Here is a 16,633-nt window from a genome sequence, read left to right on the forward strand (position 1 = left end):
TCTTGACAGTATAGCATATTATTGTGCAGGAAGATATTTCAAGTAGGCTTCATTCCATTTTACAAAGAATCTCCTCTATCGTATTATCCAATCTTCTTACCAATCTTTTCCAAACAAACCATACACAATTGTGAGCCTTTATCTTCCCTCCAAATACAGGGTTCCATCAGAACCAAATGAACAAAATTTTCAGATATATCCAACTGATCACACTTCACAGAACAATCTCAAATTATACTATTGGGTATGCCAGGCAAAGCAGAAAAGAGCTAAGGGTGATATTTATTTGCCAAGACTTTTAATCTACAAATCACAGACAGCTAATTCCATGTTGGGATTGAATGATTTCTCCTATGCTGCCTCAAAAATACCAAACAAGGTATTTTAGCGAAATCTCCTGCCAACTATCTGTTTGTACAGGGAGGAAATGAAGCATTATACCACTAACTTCTTATCAGAAGATAATATAATTTGGAGTCAAATTTTGTTCATCAAGGCTGGTGCTATGAACACATGATATTTTGTTTTTCATTTCTTTTTGTATGGAGAAGGTCCAACTTTGACTGTCTGAGATCACCAGATGACAACATCTTCAAGATCAGAGAACAAACCAGATAAAAAGGTGTGCGTTTGGTTTATAATGTATACTTTAATAAACTAAACTAATTATCTTCTGATGAGTGAAATTCTTTTCATTCAAAAAATTCAAGGTCATCTAGCACAAGGGTCCTCAACTCCTGGTCCATTGCACAAGCAGTGGGCGAGTGTGCATGTGTGTAAAGCTGCATTTGTTTAAGTTGGTGTGCATGAAACCATCCTTTAACCACCACCCCACCAGACTGCCACCACCAGTTTGTAGAGCTAGAAAGGTTGGGGACCACTGATCTAGTAGAAAGAATGAAAGATTTGAAGGGGGGAATGTATAGTAAAGTGCATATAGAACAATCCATTTCTAGTTAACCTCCAGAGTTTCCTGGGCAAATATAGCACAGACTCAAAAATCTTAAGAAATCTCTAACATTGAATCCAACATGAGTTTGAAAATGCATCTTCCACTCTGGGCTTAGAAGACTTACAATTCCACACAGATTCACCCAATTTAATTTCACTTTTGCTATGGCTGTTAGAATTGTCATAAGTGTGATGTAATTGGAGAAAATGTAGGAAAGTAAAGATTAGACTTTACCTCAGCAGGAACTCTTATTCGGTGTTTCTGAACCTAAATTTTTGGAACTCAGAAATTTGATTCTTCTAGCATTAGTGGATTAGGTTTAGTGGATTAGTCATCTGGCTCAAAATTAATGGCACATTTGCATTATATACTGTATAATATATAAAGTGACCTGTAAATGGTCAAGGCTGTCAAAAACATGGTAGGTAATAATGTTCTCTGATTTATTTAAAAACATGTCTAAGAATTGCACAGTCATGACTCACAGGTTTGAGTTATAACAACTGTTTGAGTTAACAATTAATATGACTTAGTTATAACTTCAAGCTATATTTTCCACGGTTATATTATGGTCCGCAGTAATAAAATAGAACCTTGCTGAGATTCAGCCTTCACTTTGATTTTTTTTTTAAAAAAAAAGAAAGAAATGAATGAATGAAAGAAAGAAAGAAAGAAAGAAAGAAAGAAAGAAAGAAAGAAAGAAAGAAAGAAAGAAAGAAAGAAAATAAACTCCACTTAGATATATTGAATGTGATGGACTGGAAATGAAAGAACACCAAATGAAGGCAAAAAAAAAAAAAGACAGCTCTGATAGATGAAAGCACTTTAATCTCTGATTGGTTCAAATGTCTTTGAATAAAAGACCAGAATATTTAAAAAGTCTACTTATAATGTTTAATATAATTTTTTCAGAGATGACTGATTAGTCACATTGTATTGGGTCAAGCATTAGTGTTGGAAATTAAATTCATCAGGAACTCTTGTTAGGTGTTTCTGAACCTAAATGAAATACTAAAAGAATTTTGCATAATTACAGTAACAGAGAACTTATTGAAAGAAGAAAAAGTTCACACTACAGTTGCACTTGATGCAGAACATAGGTTTCAGTTATCACTGAATGCTAACAGATACACAGTAAACTAAAGATATGCATCAAGATATGCTGTTGGCCAGTTTGGCTCACTTCAAAAAGGGTTGCATCAGTTCCTGGAAGTTGTAGAGAACAATGACTATTAGCTTTGAAGGAAGTGTGACCACCTGTCAAGAATATTAGCTATTCGACTTATCAGCTACCAGGATAGGCCAGGTGAGAAAAATTTGCCAAGAAAGAGGCATGCTCTTGCCCATTCTCAAGGGCAAAGAGATGGTACAGTCATCAAGAATTGGCATGGTGGTCCCCATATCACAAAGATAGATGAAGATATGTAAGTTTTGAATATTTAATTTGCCAAAATAAATCTGGGAAAAAATGCTTATGAGAAACTGCGTAATATAAGATTGAAAGAATGTCATGGAAACTGATGATAATAAAATAAAACTTTTCAAATACTGAAGAAATGTCACACTAGAGAAGGCCATGACCATGTAGTTTATCACTACAGAAAGCAGAGTTCTCATTTATTTGATTTATTTATTTGATTTGGGCAGCTGTAGTTGTGCATGATTTCTTTTGGATGCCTCCATCCAACAGATTGGATTCAATGATCGAAATGATGCCACCCAATTCTACAATTAAATATAAGATGTATTAATGTTTTACTGATTACGTAGGCAAATAAAAGGCTTGTGCTTCACTGAAAAAAAAGGGAAAAGCACAATGTTCCCTCTCCACCTTCCCCCTCCAATAAAATAAAATAAAATAGTGATTTAGTTGATATGTAGTGGAGCACAGGCCAGTACAGGAATATTAATGAAGAATGGTGCCCAGAAGTATGAAAACACATTTACAACATAGACTGAGTATTGCAATTCAATTCCATGAATAAAATATTCTCTTTAAAAAGCTCTATAGAAGAAATACTGCATTTTACCTATGTTTGTAACCTGGAGAGATAATGGGGCCATTGTGCTGCTAGAGTATAGAAATCTGTAGACTTAAGGTCAGGTAGCTGGAGGACAAAATGGAGATTAATGCTGTCCTATATTGCAATCTTATGTTTCTGAATCAATTTATTTTTCTTTTACCTAGGAGATTCTAAAGTATGAAAAAATAAAGCATATTTCTGAACAAATGGGAAGTGAAGGAGAAAAAAACAAGAGAAAGAGATTGGGAAAAGAAGCAACAGAAGGAAAAGAAAGAAGAAAATAAACAAACAACGGACAGACTTATTCACTCATTCTTTCTCTTTCCCAAACAGTTCTATTTAGGTTAGTATAGAAGATTTTAAAAGAAATAATTATTAAACATGATAAATGTATTACATTATAGCATAATTGGCAACAGTTACTTACATTTTGCCTAGTTTAAAGACCTTATAAGGACAAACATTATCTGGAAGATGATGACACAAAGGAAGAAAACTCTCTATGGATTAATCAAATATCTTTTCTGATATATTAGAAAACCTATGCATTACAGGTGGTCCTCAGATTACAACCATTCATTCAGTGACGATTCAAACTTATGATGATACTTACAATTAGTCTTTGGAGTTCTAACTGTCTTTTTGCAGTTAGCGTTGCAATAAATCACAGTCATATAATTGTAATTTCCAGGGTTTGCTGCTGGTTTCTGGAAAGCAAAGTCAATAGGGAAGCCAGAAGGAAACTGGAAATCATAGTCAAGTGAACTCCTTGCTTAATGACCTGTGTGGTCCTTGCTTAATAACTGCAACTGGAACTGTGTAAGGTGCTGTTGTTAAGGAATGTGATTATATGATATCCATGATCATGTCATTTAGTGACAGCTATTTTCGTCTCAATTATTGTTGTCATCCAAGGACTACCTTTATGCATTATCTCAGTCTGGGAAAAATGGTGAAGAATCATATAACTGGAAAGAAAAAAAAAGTTCTTATCCTCAAAAAGGGTGAAAAGGAAGATCCATCACTCTAAAACTGCTGCATGGAATATTCTAGACTCTAGAATCTAGAGCATATTATAAAGAGATCAATCTGTAAGCACCTTGAAAATCATTTGGAAAAGTCAGCATGGATTTGCCAAGAACAAATCCTGCCAGACCAATCTTATCTCATGTTTTGATTGTACAGGTGGAAGCAATAGATAGAATGAATTATGGAGCCACTAAATGTTCAGAATTAATATAGCATGAGGACAATACATCACAGGAAAACATAGATTAGAAGAAATAGAAGCTGAAATTAAAACTGCAGGTAGAAACATAAAGAACTTCAGATTTGGTTGATAAATACATATTTGATGACTGGAAACAAGGAGATGTAAGGGATTAGTTGTTGAAGGTGAAAGAAAGGAGGGCCGAAGCTGATCCACTACATGAAACAACAACAATAGCAACAACAGCAGGTCAACAGGCAATGCAAATCCAATACAAATAGACACAAAACAGGTTGCAATAATATCATATCTTCCTAGATTAAAAATATTCACAGGGAAAATCAACATAGCTAAGAATTAAAGAAATGTCTGTTACTTGGAAGAAAAACAAGCCATAGACAAACATTAAAATATGGATAATCACACTGACCACAGACATCTGCAATGTCAAAGCTATGATTTTCTCAGTTGCAACATATGCTCTGAAAGCTGAACCATTAAAAAAATCTGAAAAGAGAAATGTTATGTATTTGAATCATAGTGCTGCAGTTAAAAATACTTGGACTGCAGGCACAACATACCATTTAAATACCAGAATGTTAATTGGAAAAACTGTTAATAAAGTTAAAATTAAGACAAGAGACATTTGAGTATAGCTTGACACTTGGAAAAAAAAACACCTTTAAAATGGTTGGAAAAGACGCTGACAAGCATACATTTAGAAGGACTCAAAAAAAAGGTTACTGGCTGATAATCTTTAAGAAATTATGTTTATCAGGTCACAAAAAGATAAAGTGAATGAGGAATTGTATTTGGACTGCAAAATCAGGATGACAGTAGGTGGGAATAAGGTTGTATAGAACATTCTAACCCTCTGTAGCTCCCTAGTGGTTATCAACATTTTTAAGTCTAGCAATGGAAGCCAAAGCATTATCTGAGGATTCTCAGTGATAGCTTAGCACAGGGGTGTCAAATTGGATTTCTTCAAGGGGCCAAATTAGCATTGTAGTTCTTCTCCATGGGCCAGCCAGTGGGGAGGCAGGACGGATGTGTCCTGCAGCACCCTACTAGCTAAAATGGGGTATGGGAGAGTTGTGTGAGCCCTCCCACATGCTCCATTTTTGGCCTGGAATACCTGCAGCACCCTTCCAGCCAAAGAGGGGCATGGGGGGGTCTCACATGGCCTCACACACCCCATTTTTGGCCTGGACAGCTTCCTGCAGCACCCTGCCAGCCAAAATGGAGCACAGGAGGGCCATGTGCGGCCCTCCGTGCCCCATTTTCAGCTTGGATAGCTTCCTGAAGGACCCTGCTGGCCAAAATGGGGCACAGGAGCTTCTATGGCCTCTACACCCCATTTTGACTGCAAGAGGCACCGCGGACCGGTCCTTTGCTATTTCCAGGACAGCCTCATGGGCCAGATTTAAGCACCCCATGGGCCGGATCCAGCCCACAGGCCTTGAGTTTGATACCCCTGGCTTAGCACTAAATTCTAAGGTTCAAGTATAACAGAATTAGAAGACATGTTGCAGTGGCAGTACATCCAGCAACAGTACATCCAAAGAAAAATCTTGGCAATTTTGGCATTTCAAAATATCTAGGGCAAGAAAAATTCAAAAAATTGAAATGGTGTAACACAGAATAGGTAACTGGTGGGTCATGGGCTGATATAGCTATTTGTGCTATAAAACTGCAGTGCTGAATTTCCACAGCAAAATAAACAAATAGCAAAAGAAAAACTTTCCACCAAATTTGGGAATAGGAAAAAAATGCATTAAGCTTTTATAGCACATTAGTTCACATTGGAAAATCATGGACCATATATCCAGTGACATCTACACAAAGCAACAACAACAACCCATAATCCTGATGTCTTCAACTGATATAATAGAAATGTTTGTATTAATAATCCAAAAATGTTCTAGTCTTGAATTAAATTATTAATGATTCTACACCAACAATGCTTGGTAAATTATACTCATAATCACTTCAGCTAAAGGTTTGTGTGGAAAGCACTTTTCTAATTAATTCAACAATTGCTTATTACATTGAAATTTCAGTATATTAATCAAATGTCTATCTTGTAATGTTGGTATATTAATGCTAGTTAGTGCTTTATTTATCCCATTATGGGTTATACTAAAATGCTGTCCTCAAAAGTTTAACTTTATGTAACACCATGTTGCTAATAAAGCTTCTCATTCTAAATTTATTAATAGGAAGCATAGATTTTTTTAAAGAAACCTCAATGTATTACATATAATTGAAGCTTTCACAAATAGTATTCAATTCCATATAAATCTGAATTTTATTTGTATTCATTATACATTTGCTAATCAAAAGGGTTGTTGAATTTTCTAGAGTCTGTAACCTATAAACTTGTGGTTACATGTTACTTAATAGAGCCTGGTGTTCAAGTAGTTCTCACTTATCCACTGCAATAAGAACTGACAATACTAAGTAGTGCAGTTGTTAAGTGCAGCATTATGTGATTGTGCCAGTTGCAGGTACAGTCATTAATTGAACCACTATAGGTTGCTAAATGCAATGTCATATAACAACAATTTGTGCTTTCCTGCTGGCTTTCCCATTGACTTTGATTGTGGGAAGTTGATGTGAAAGTTGTGAATAGTGACCACATAATTCCAAGATGCTGTGATTGCTGTAAATACATGCCAGTTGCCAAGTTGCAATTATATGACCTCAGGGATGCTGCAATGGCTGCCATTTGGAGGACCAGTTGTAAGTGTCTATTTTCAGCAATGTCCCAATTTTGGATAGTCACTGAATGAATAGTTGGTAAGCGAGCAATACCTGTCATGGTTAAAATATGAGGCTTTAAATAGAGACACCATTTATCCTAGGCTAAAGCCAGCCCTTTCCCTCTCCCTCCCTTTCTCCCACTCTCTTCTGAGATGAGATTTTTCTAGATTTACATTGATGAGAAGAATAATTTAAAAGAATACCTGCATATTCTTCTGTGAGAAAAAGATTAACATATAAAAGGGCCATAAATGCATTTCTCAGCATATTTTGGAATGTGCTTAGATCACAATGGGGGATCTGAACATTATCTATATGGAATGGAGGCAGAGAGAAAAAGAAATATGAAGCAATGCTCCAGGGAATCTCAGCAGCGTCCACAATTGTGGAACTGTCAAAGAGCAACCCAAGGGAAGAACTGTGACCTTTATTTTGTTTTATTTTATTTTTAAGGAACACAGGAGTTCTGAAAATTTGTATTCTCCCATAAGAATATCCAATTGCTTTTATAAAAAGAATCTGACATCTAATTTTATTTCCATTTACTGATGTTAGCTTTTATTAAAGAGTGGCCTTTAAAGAAATATTCATGATGTTAAAACACAAACAAAAGCTTTTTCATTCCTAGCATGTCAGTCTTCCATTTCCCATGGGGATCTCCAGTTATTGGGATTCAATATTACCATTAGAAATCTTGCTTGGTAAAGACTTTTTCATGTTTTAGTTTCTGGAAAAACAAATTCACCTCTTAAACTTGGAACATCATTCTGAGATTGGATGTTGAGTTTATTATCCTTCCATTATGATATATTGAAGGACAATTCCTACTGGATGTTATTACATTTGTACTCCAATAGCACACTGTCCATAGGAATGTGTTACAAGTAATACAAGGTAATATGTCATTTTAGATAGTTCACCACAGAAGGTTGTACAATTTGTGACCTGATTAACTGAATGTATTCCACTTAGCTTCACCAGGAATTCAAAACTTGATTTTGCTGTCCTTGGTGGAGTTTATTATACTTCTTATTGTTATTTTTATTATTTCCTTTTTTCAGCCTTTCTGAGTTGGTAAATATGATGTGATAGGTCTCAGTTCATGGCCAAATAGCATGTTTTTGCAGAACAGGTACTTGATACAATTATGGTAAAAGAATTTTATATTCAGTAATGCAGAATATTTGGATTAAAGAAAAAATATCAAACTATGTAGTAAGCCTGTTGTAAACTTTATTTCTCTCTTTTTCCCAGCACTTATTGACACACACACCTTTTTAAACCCCAACAATATGCTACATATCTTTTCATGATATATAAAATGTAGAGTAGGAATAGGAATGTGGAAACCTAGGAGATTGTAAACTACGGGAACAACTATTACTATTAATCCTCCAATCTTCCTTTCACCCATCTCCTCCCACTTATTACTGTATGTGGGGGTGGGATTCAAATTTTGTAACAACCAGTTCTGTGGGAATAGCTAGGTGGGGCATGGCTAGATGGGCATGGTCATGTGACTGGGTGGGCATGGCACTTTTTTGGCAGCAACCCCCCCGTTCTATGGGCCTTTCTGGGCCTCAGGGAAACCTCCAGGGGGCATTTTTGCTCCTAGAAGGCTTCCCTGGAGCACAGGGGGAAAAATGGAGCCTGGAGGGGATGTGGAACATCCCCCTGCACTCTGTTTTTGGACCACCTGGATGTTTGGGTTAGGGTTAGGGTTAGACTGGGAGGGGAGGAGTGGGCGGAGAGGGGCGGGGCCAGCCAGGGGCACAATTTGCCAGTTCTCCAAACTGTGCAGAATGATAACAAGCAGTTCTATAGAACCAGTTTGAACTGGTAGAATCCCACCCCGACTGTATGACTGTAATCTTGTCGCTTATATCCTTACGATCTATATTGCCTGTCTCCTAGTATGATTTGATTGCTTATTGTACCCTATGACTATTATTAAGTGTTGTACCTTATGATTCTTGACTCTTAATGAATGTATCTTTTCTCTTATGTACACTGAGAGCATATGTACCAAGATAAATTCATTGTGTATCCAGTCACACTTGGCCAATAAAGAATTTTATTCTATTGATTGTATTTGACAGACAGGACAATAATATCCTTTTAACTTCCTTTTAACTTGATTTCTCTGTCCCAAGTCCACCAGAGTTGTGTCACAGGTTCTTTTCAGTTCAGAATGGTGTTATATAAATGTTTGTTCAAGAATGTAAGACAACATACTGTCTCTGCCAGCTATGGGATTGTCAAAAGATGACAATGGATAGACCTCTTCAAAATCAATAAACATGCCCAATAAGACCTGCATGAAAGTTCTATCTTGGAAGGTTTTGTGATCAGGTTATATAGGCTATGTACCATCATTGCTCACACCTGTTTTTAATAGTCTCATCTAACTGTATTTTACCAAGGAAAGCATTGGTACTTTTGGCCATCAATGTAATCGAGAGATTCAAGGTTATGGATTCCTGCAAAAGCCAAGACCATAATTTGTTTATACCATGTGATAATAAGACCATATCAATGTTAAGTATTGATTTCTTAAAGTTTTTGGATTGATGGCAAAAAAGATCATTCTACTCTATGTAGGTCATCCACCAAGAACAGGACAAAACAAAACATGACTCAAGGATAACTTTTTAATGACTAAAATAAATGCTTGCTTACTGTAATTCTGTGTTACATATTCAACTATTACATAGGAATATAGAGTTCCATGCACTATGCACCTAAGAGAAAAGAGAACACACTGCTGAAGTCTTCCTTGCCAATCTTCAAATAAAATTATGAGCATTAAATAGCTAGATAAGTGCTAGCCCACTTTAATATTTTGTTCTTATTTGTTTGTTTGGCAAGAATATTTAAAATAAATTCTCAGTCATCAAATTGAATGAGAACAAATGTAAAAAAATGCAGAACAGAGTCCATGCTTTGTTATATAAATGATAGTCTGCCTTTCTATATTACATACAGGAATAATTGCCTTTCTCTTTCTTATTTATTGACCACATCATTTTGCTCTACTCTGGCAAATGTCAAACACAATGCACTAAGGTTCAGGAAAAATAGATTATTAAATTCAGCCACCATGCCTAACACAGCCTACTGCATAAACAGGGCTATTCTTCAACAGAAATTTGAACCCAGTAGCGTTTCTGATAAAATATACATGCATAACATTTTTTTCAAATCCTGCATTGTTCATGTAGCCAGATAACTTTCAAGATTATATCTGACTGCTAATTGTAATTCAGCTCAATTGTGAATTAGTGTATGTGTGAGTGTGTGAGCACCAGGTATGTTATAGTTTATTCAGATCAAGTATCAGTAAATGAAATCAGCTCAGTCAAATAATAGTGTCAGTCAGAGTAAATGCCTGATTGCATTTTATCTGTCAAAACACACATTAACGTTACCAGTGGCAGAATTATTATCTGAAGCCACAGCAGCACTTGTCTGCTTTGAAAAGGGGTTTTATTCTTAGTCTCCCTAAGATTAGGGAAGATTAGAGGGTTTTTTCCACATTGTAGCCTTCAGCAGCTCATCTTTCATGAATAAACCAGCTGGAAACAAAACCAATTTAAGAAATTGTTTTCCAAATTTCAATAGTTTTCCCAACTTTGGCTACAATGTTAGTCAAACCTTCTGTCTGGATTACAGTTCACATGGCCTCAATTTGGTACCTTCCCCTACTTCTTTTTCCTTCTCAGCCATGCCAGAAAAGCAAACAACAATTGCTTCCCCTTCTGTGAACAAGACTTTTGATTATTCTATATACAGTGGTACCTTGGTACTCATTGTTAATTGGTTCCGGGAGACACATGAGTACTAAAAACAATGAATTCCAAACACATTTTTCTCATAAGGAATAATGTAGTGACTCACAAGGCAGCCGATACTGACAAGTTTTAGATTGTGCATTAAATACCAAACAAATGATGAGTACCGGGACAAAATTTTCACATCAACATTGAGTACCAAATCCAATAAGTTTCAGAGCAATTGGGTACCAAGGTACCACTGTATCATAGAAGTGTTTCACTACATATAAAATATTTCTAGTTGTAAAGTGTCCAGAGTTGCTTTGGAAGTCAGGCAAACATAAATATATTGCAGCTTCAATGCATCTTAACAAGAGTAGAATAGGTTGACATAACCAAATCATTCTTTATGGATGAGCTTCCTGTATTTTATTTATAGTAAATAACATTTGTTATGTCTCCTCTTCTTATTTATAGAAGATGGTTTTCCATGACCCCAATGCATAGTTTTAATCAAGCTTTTAATTTCTGCTGAGTGATTAAATTGAAGCAATATATATTAATTAATTGAGAATGATGTAGAATAACATAATTTATGAACATTAACTTTTTCCACACAATAGAAGAGAAACCAGGTCATGTAAATTAAACCTGTGAATGCATATGCATTGCAAATATCTACTTTGCACTCACATTTACACCAACAGCACCATCACACCAGCTTAAAACATAGAGAACAAGCAGTACCTTCATTTTCTAAATTTTTTCAGGGTTTTATTTTTTCCCATATTTTTAATATCCAAATGCTAAAGAGAAATCCATCACAGATATCCATTGTTACATGGACTGAGCATATTAGTAATATTAAAAGATGGGATACTGATAAATGCTATGTCTTTTCCCACTATTACTCCACTGTAAGCAAAGAATCTTAAATCAAAATAGAAAAATAACAAAAAATAACTTGAACTAAAAGCTCATGTTTCCCTACTTTTCTACTTAGGCCTATAAAAAGATCTTTATAATTCTTTTCCACTCTACCATTGTAAGTAGTGCATTGAATGCCACAGGCATCTTATCATTTCCTGAAACTGAAAACTGACATTACAAATAAGGATCTGTTTCAATGTCAGTGCTGATAAAATGACATTCCCTTGTATAGCTTCCTTAGTAAACGCCAAGGGACTAATTGTAGCAGAGTAGTTTTGTACCATATCTTAGGAATCACTTCATAATACTCAGATAGAAACTGAAGCACATCTCGTTAGATAAGCCTTCCAGACAGAATGAATAGACCCAATTAACATAATATCATTGGCAATTCCTTTTTTATGCATTAAAGTATTTTCAAAAGAAAATGAAACACATCTAAAACAGGGATGGGCAAACCTATGGACCACAGCATAATTTTGGGAGGCCTTTGGACTGTCTTCAAGGCTTCTGCAAACAAACAATTCAGATCTCTGCCTTCTCAACTTCTGTGAGGGGAGGGAATTTATTTTATTTTTATATATTTGTGTTTTGGATTTATTAATCAATCTCAATTTATGAAGAAACTGGGTGGCTTATAATATGTCCAATATATATGTTAAAATATTTTTTAAAGATGATAGGGCTATGATCACCATGAGTTGTTGTTTTTTTAAAAAAAACAACCCTAATTATTGGTCTGACTGATGCTAATATTTTATATTGACAGGACTGGTGCTGCTTTGGGGCAAGGAAAAATAAAGAAAATGTAGAATGACATTCCTCTTTTTTAGCTTTTTGCCCTGGAAAAAGGTGCCCCTGAAGTGATAACTTTTTGGAAATTGTAATGAAAAGTGAAAATGACTTTGAGGAATAAGGGGAAATGTCAGCCACCCAACTAAACCAGTCAGAAAACATAACAAGATGAACTAATTCTTATTTATTATAAGGCTACATTAACAGAATCTGTCAAGTTTGAAAGGACAAACTTCTGGCTGCCATTTTTAAGTCCTTGACCAATTAAGGTTTTATTTTATTTATTTATTTATTTATTTGATTTGCCAATTGTTTACAAGATAATAAGTATAAGTGTATACATAGTTGTGAATACATGAAATGGGTACATATAAGAAAAATAAAAGAATAAGAGAAACAATAGGACAGGGATGGTAGGCACGATGGTGCGCTTATGCACGCCCCCTACAGACCTCTTAGGAAAGGGGTGAGGTCAATAGTAGACAGTCTAAGGTTAAAGTTTTTGGGGTTTGGGGAAGAGACTATAGAGTCGGGTAGAGTATTCCAGACATTGACCACTCTATTGCTGAAGTCGTATTTCCTGCAATCAAGTTTGGTGCGGTTAACTTTGAGTTTGTATCTATTGTGTGCTCTTGTGTTGTTATGGTTGAAGCTGAAGTATTCATTGACAGGTAGGACATTGCAATGTATGCATAGGTTGATCCTTCCTAAGGTTTTTAACTGACCATTAAGTCACTGGACTCCTAATTCTCTTATTTAATTATTTCCTAGGTAGCATCTCTTCCTCCTGTTTCTCAAGGTCACTCTTACATACAATTACAGAAATAGAGGACTCCTCTTTCTGTGGCTAGAATGGCAGGCAAGAGCATGAGATATTAAAAGCCTGGAATAGACATCCCACTTCTCTGTAGTTAAAGAAAAGAAGACACTTTTTTAGGAGTCCCTGATTTGGAAAGAAACTGCAATATCAGCCTTGAGTATTCATTATTTCCTTGATGAGTTTGGGGCCTAGATTGTCATTGCATCAAGGTCCCCTTCATACCAATGCCACCCAGTCCTGCATGCTTTGCCTCTATTTACAAACTAGTCTTTGGTCATCATTTGCACAACTACCATTTAACATCCCACTTCCACCAGTTTTGTATTTCCATACATTGAAAGGACAATTATACAATTTTAGTCTTCTCTGCCAATTTATTTATTTGATTTAGTGATATCCAACTCCAGAATAAGTCTGTGCAACTTACATTATAAACATTTTTTTAAAAAGTAATAAACAGGTAGAATATTGATGTCCAGACATAAATTCCAAACACTTCATAAAATAAATCAGAATGTCAACAACCACCCTTTTCCAGATACTGGAATCTCTTTAAGGACTTCCACAACACCATTATGGTGAGAGCAATACAATTAAAATACCAATTTATTGGGATATAATAGACATCTCTTGAAAGTCAAATCAGTCTTACATATCAATATTTACCTATTTAACTAGACTAGGAAAAAAAATATGCACAGCCAAGTTAAAATACAAATAAACATGAACTGCCTGACAATCAGATGACTGAGGATGAGTACTTGCAGCAGACCGATATAGTCATTTGGTCTTGAATAGATTGTTGTTCTTGACCATGTTATCCCCATATGTATCACTGGGATGCTCTAAATTGTTTCTTTGGAAAATCTGATAAAAGAAAGAAGAGGAAAAATACACTTCCACAATGGAACAGTTCAGGATGACTCTAAGCTGCTTGTAAACAGGAATGGGAATGATATGAAGGTGACATCAGAAGGGCATGTGCAATAAAAAGTATGTCAGCATTCCAGAAAAACCAAACTCAAACACCAAAATTCCGAGGCAGGCAATTTCTCAAAGTTCCAATTTATTAGAGTAGTCATACTGGTACATCTGGGAAAACCCAAATCTGAGAGTTCTGGGTTTTTCCCCAGTAATTCAAAATCACAAACCCATCCTCTGACCTATCAGTACATCACATGGCCCAATCACCATTCATCCCAACTTGAGACAGCCCTGAACCACTCCTCATCCAGGTGCAGGAATAACAAGACTTGTGGCTGTAAGGAAGAATGCTATTATGGCTAACTACAACCACTCTACAAAATCCCCCCTCCCAATTTCCCAGGCACAGGAGTGTGGCAGTGTGGAAGCTTCTGGTGCGAATATGGTTTCCAAAGTGGCTATGGAGACATCTTTGTTAGAGAGACATGTGGATTTGCTTAGAAGGGTCTTCTACACAAGTTTTATTTTTTTTATTTATTTGATTTGCCAATTGTTTACAAGATAATAAGTATAAGTGTATACATAGTTGTGAATACATGAAAAGGGTACATATAAGAAAAATAAAAGAATAAGAGAAACAATAGGACAGGGACGGTAGGCACGTTGGTGCGCTTATGCACGCCCCCTACAGACCTCTTAGGAAAGGGGTGAGGTCAATAGTAGACAGTCTAAGGTTAAAGTTTTTGGGGTTTGGGGAAGAAACTACAGAGTCGGGTATAGTATTCCAGACATTGACCACTCTATTGCTGAAGTCGTATTTCCTGCAATCAAGTTTGGTGCGGTTAACTTTGAGTTTGTATCTATTGTGTGCTCTTGTGTTGTTATGGTTGAAGCTGAAGTATTCATTGACAGGTAGGACATTGCAATGTATGATTTTATATACCATGCTTAAATCAGACCGAAGACGGCGTAATTCAAGGTTTTCTAGTTCTAGAATTTCAAGTCTGGTGGCATAAGGTATTCTACAACGAGTAGAGGAGTGGAGAACTCTTCTTGTGAAATATTTCTGGACTTTCTCAATTGTGCTAATATCAGATATGTAATGTGGGTTCCAGACTGATGAACTGTATTCGAGTATTGGTCTAGCAAATGTTTTGTATGCTCTGGTTAGTAGTGTGATATTACCAGAGAAAAAGCTACGTAGGATTAGGTTAACAACTCTTAATGTCTTTTTGGCTATGTAGTTGCAGTGGGCTCTAGCACTTAGATCATTAGAGGTGAGTATTCCAAGGTCCTTTACAGAGCTTGGGTCATCAACAAGATCTTGACTATTCAGCTTGTATTTTATTTTCTGATTTTTTTGCCAATATGTAAGACAGAGCATTTATTTGTTGAGATTTGAAGTTGCCATTTGTTTGACCATTCTGATACATAGTCAAGATCTTTTTGTAGGGTAGCAGTATTGTCTGTGGTATTGAACAGCTTTACATCATCAGCGAAAAGAATGCAATTGCTCTTAATATGATCACAGAGGTCATTTATGTAGAGTATGAAGAGAGTTGGTCCTAGAACACTGCCTTGGGGGACACCACTATTGACAGGTACAGAATTTGATAGGGACGCTCCCAATTTTGACCATTTGTTGTCTGTTTGCCAGGAATGCTTCTATCCAGTTATTCAGTTGTCCAGAGATACCATAGGATTTTATTTTTAGGAGTAGTTTGTTGTGTACCACTGAATCAAAGGCTTTACAGAAGTCTATGTAGATTGCGTCTATTGCTTTGCCCTGGTCGAGTTGTGTCGTCCATATGTTTTTGCAGTGTAAGATTTGCAGATTACAGGATAGTTTTTTTCTGAAACCAAATTGTTTATTGGAGAGTAGGTTGTTTGTCTCTAAGTGGAGGATGATGGATTGGTTAATAATTGATTCCATGACTTTACAGGTGACGCAGCATAAGGAGATTGGCCTGTAATTTTCAACTAGGCTTGGGTCTCCCTTTTTGAAGATGGGGATGACTGTGGCTTGTGACCATAGGTTAGGCAAGGAGCTGGTCCTGAAAGATTTTTCAAAGATTATGCTTAGACGTTTGGCTATGGCAGTGGATAGCTTTTTTAAGAAGTAGGCACATATTCCATCCGGTCCAATAGATAGAGATGGTTTTAGATTGCGTAGTGCTTTTTCAACATTGTCTTCTGTAAAATCGATATGTATTAGATCATTGTTGTTATCTGTGGTACGGCTAGGAAATACTGGGCATGATCCATTGCTGTTTACAAATACTGAGCCGAAGAATGTGTTAAAGATGTTGGCTTTAATGGTGTCGTCGTTGCAGTCTTTACCATCAGGTCCTATCAGGGGTGGGATGGACCTTGAGTCTTTTAGTTTGTTGTTTACAAAATTGTAAAAAGCACGGGTGGAATTGGTGCTTAGAAGGTTTTCTT

General features: G+C 36.0%; 1 long non-coding RNA gene across 2 annotated transcripts; it reads left to right on the plus strand.

The window, feature by feature from the left end:
* The first annotated feature begins 538 nt into the window (after positions 1–538).
* On the plus strand, positions 539–3,275 carry LOC148130942 (uncharacterized). 2 transcript variants are annotated; one of them, XR_015749123.1, is made up of 3 exons: positions 539–622; positions 711–760; positions 3,141–3,275. It is a non-coding gene; the product is annotated as an uncharacterized LOC148130942 (long non-coding RNA). The 2 variants fall into 2 exon arrangements; XR_015749122.1 differs by lacking the exon at positions 711–760 and having other exon boundaries at positions 549–622.
* Positions 3,276–16,633: the final 13,358 nt, after the last annotated feature.

Source organism: Notechis scutatus, chromosome 4, assembly GCF_049901735.1.
Source record: "Notechis scutatus isolate UNSWTSFEM ecotype Mainland chromosome 4, rNotScu1.2, whole genome shotgun sequence".
Lineage (NCBI taxonomy): Eukaryota > Metazoa > Chordata > Lepidosauria > Squamata > Elapidae > Notechis > Notechis scutatus.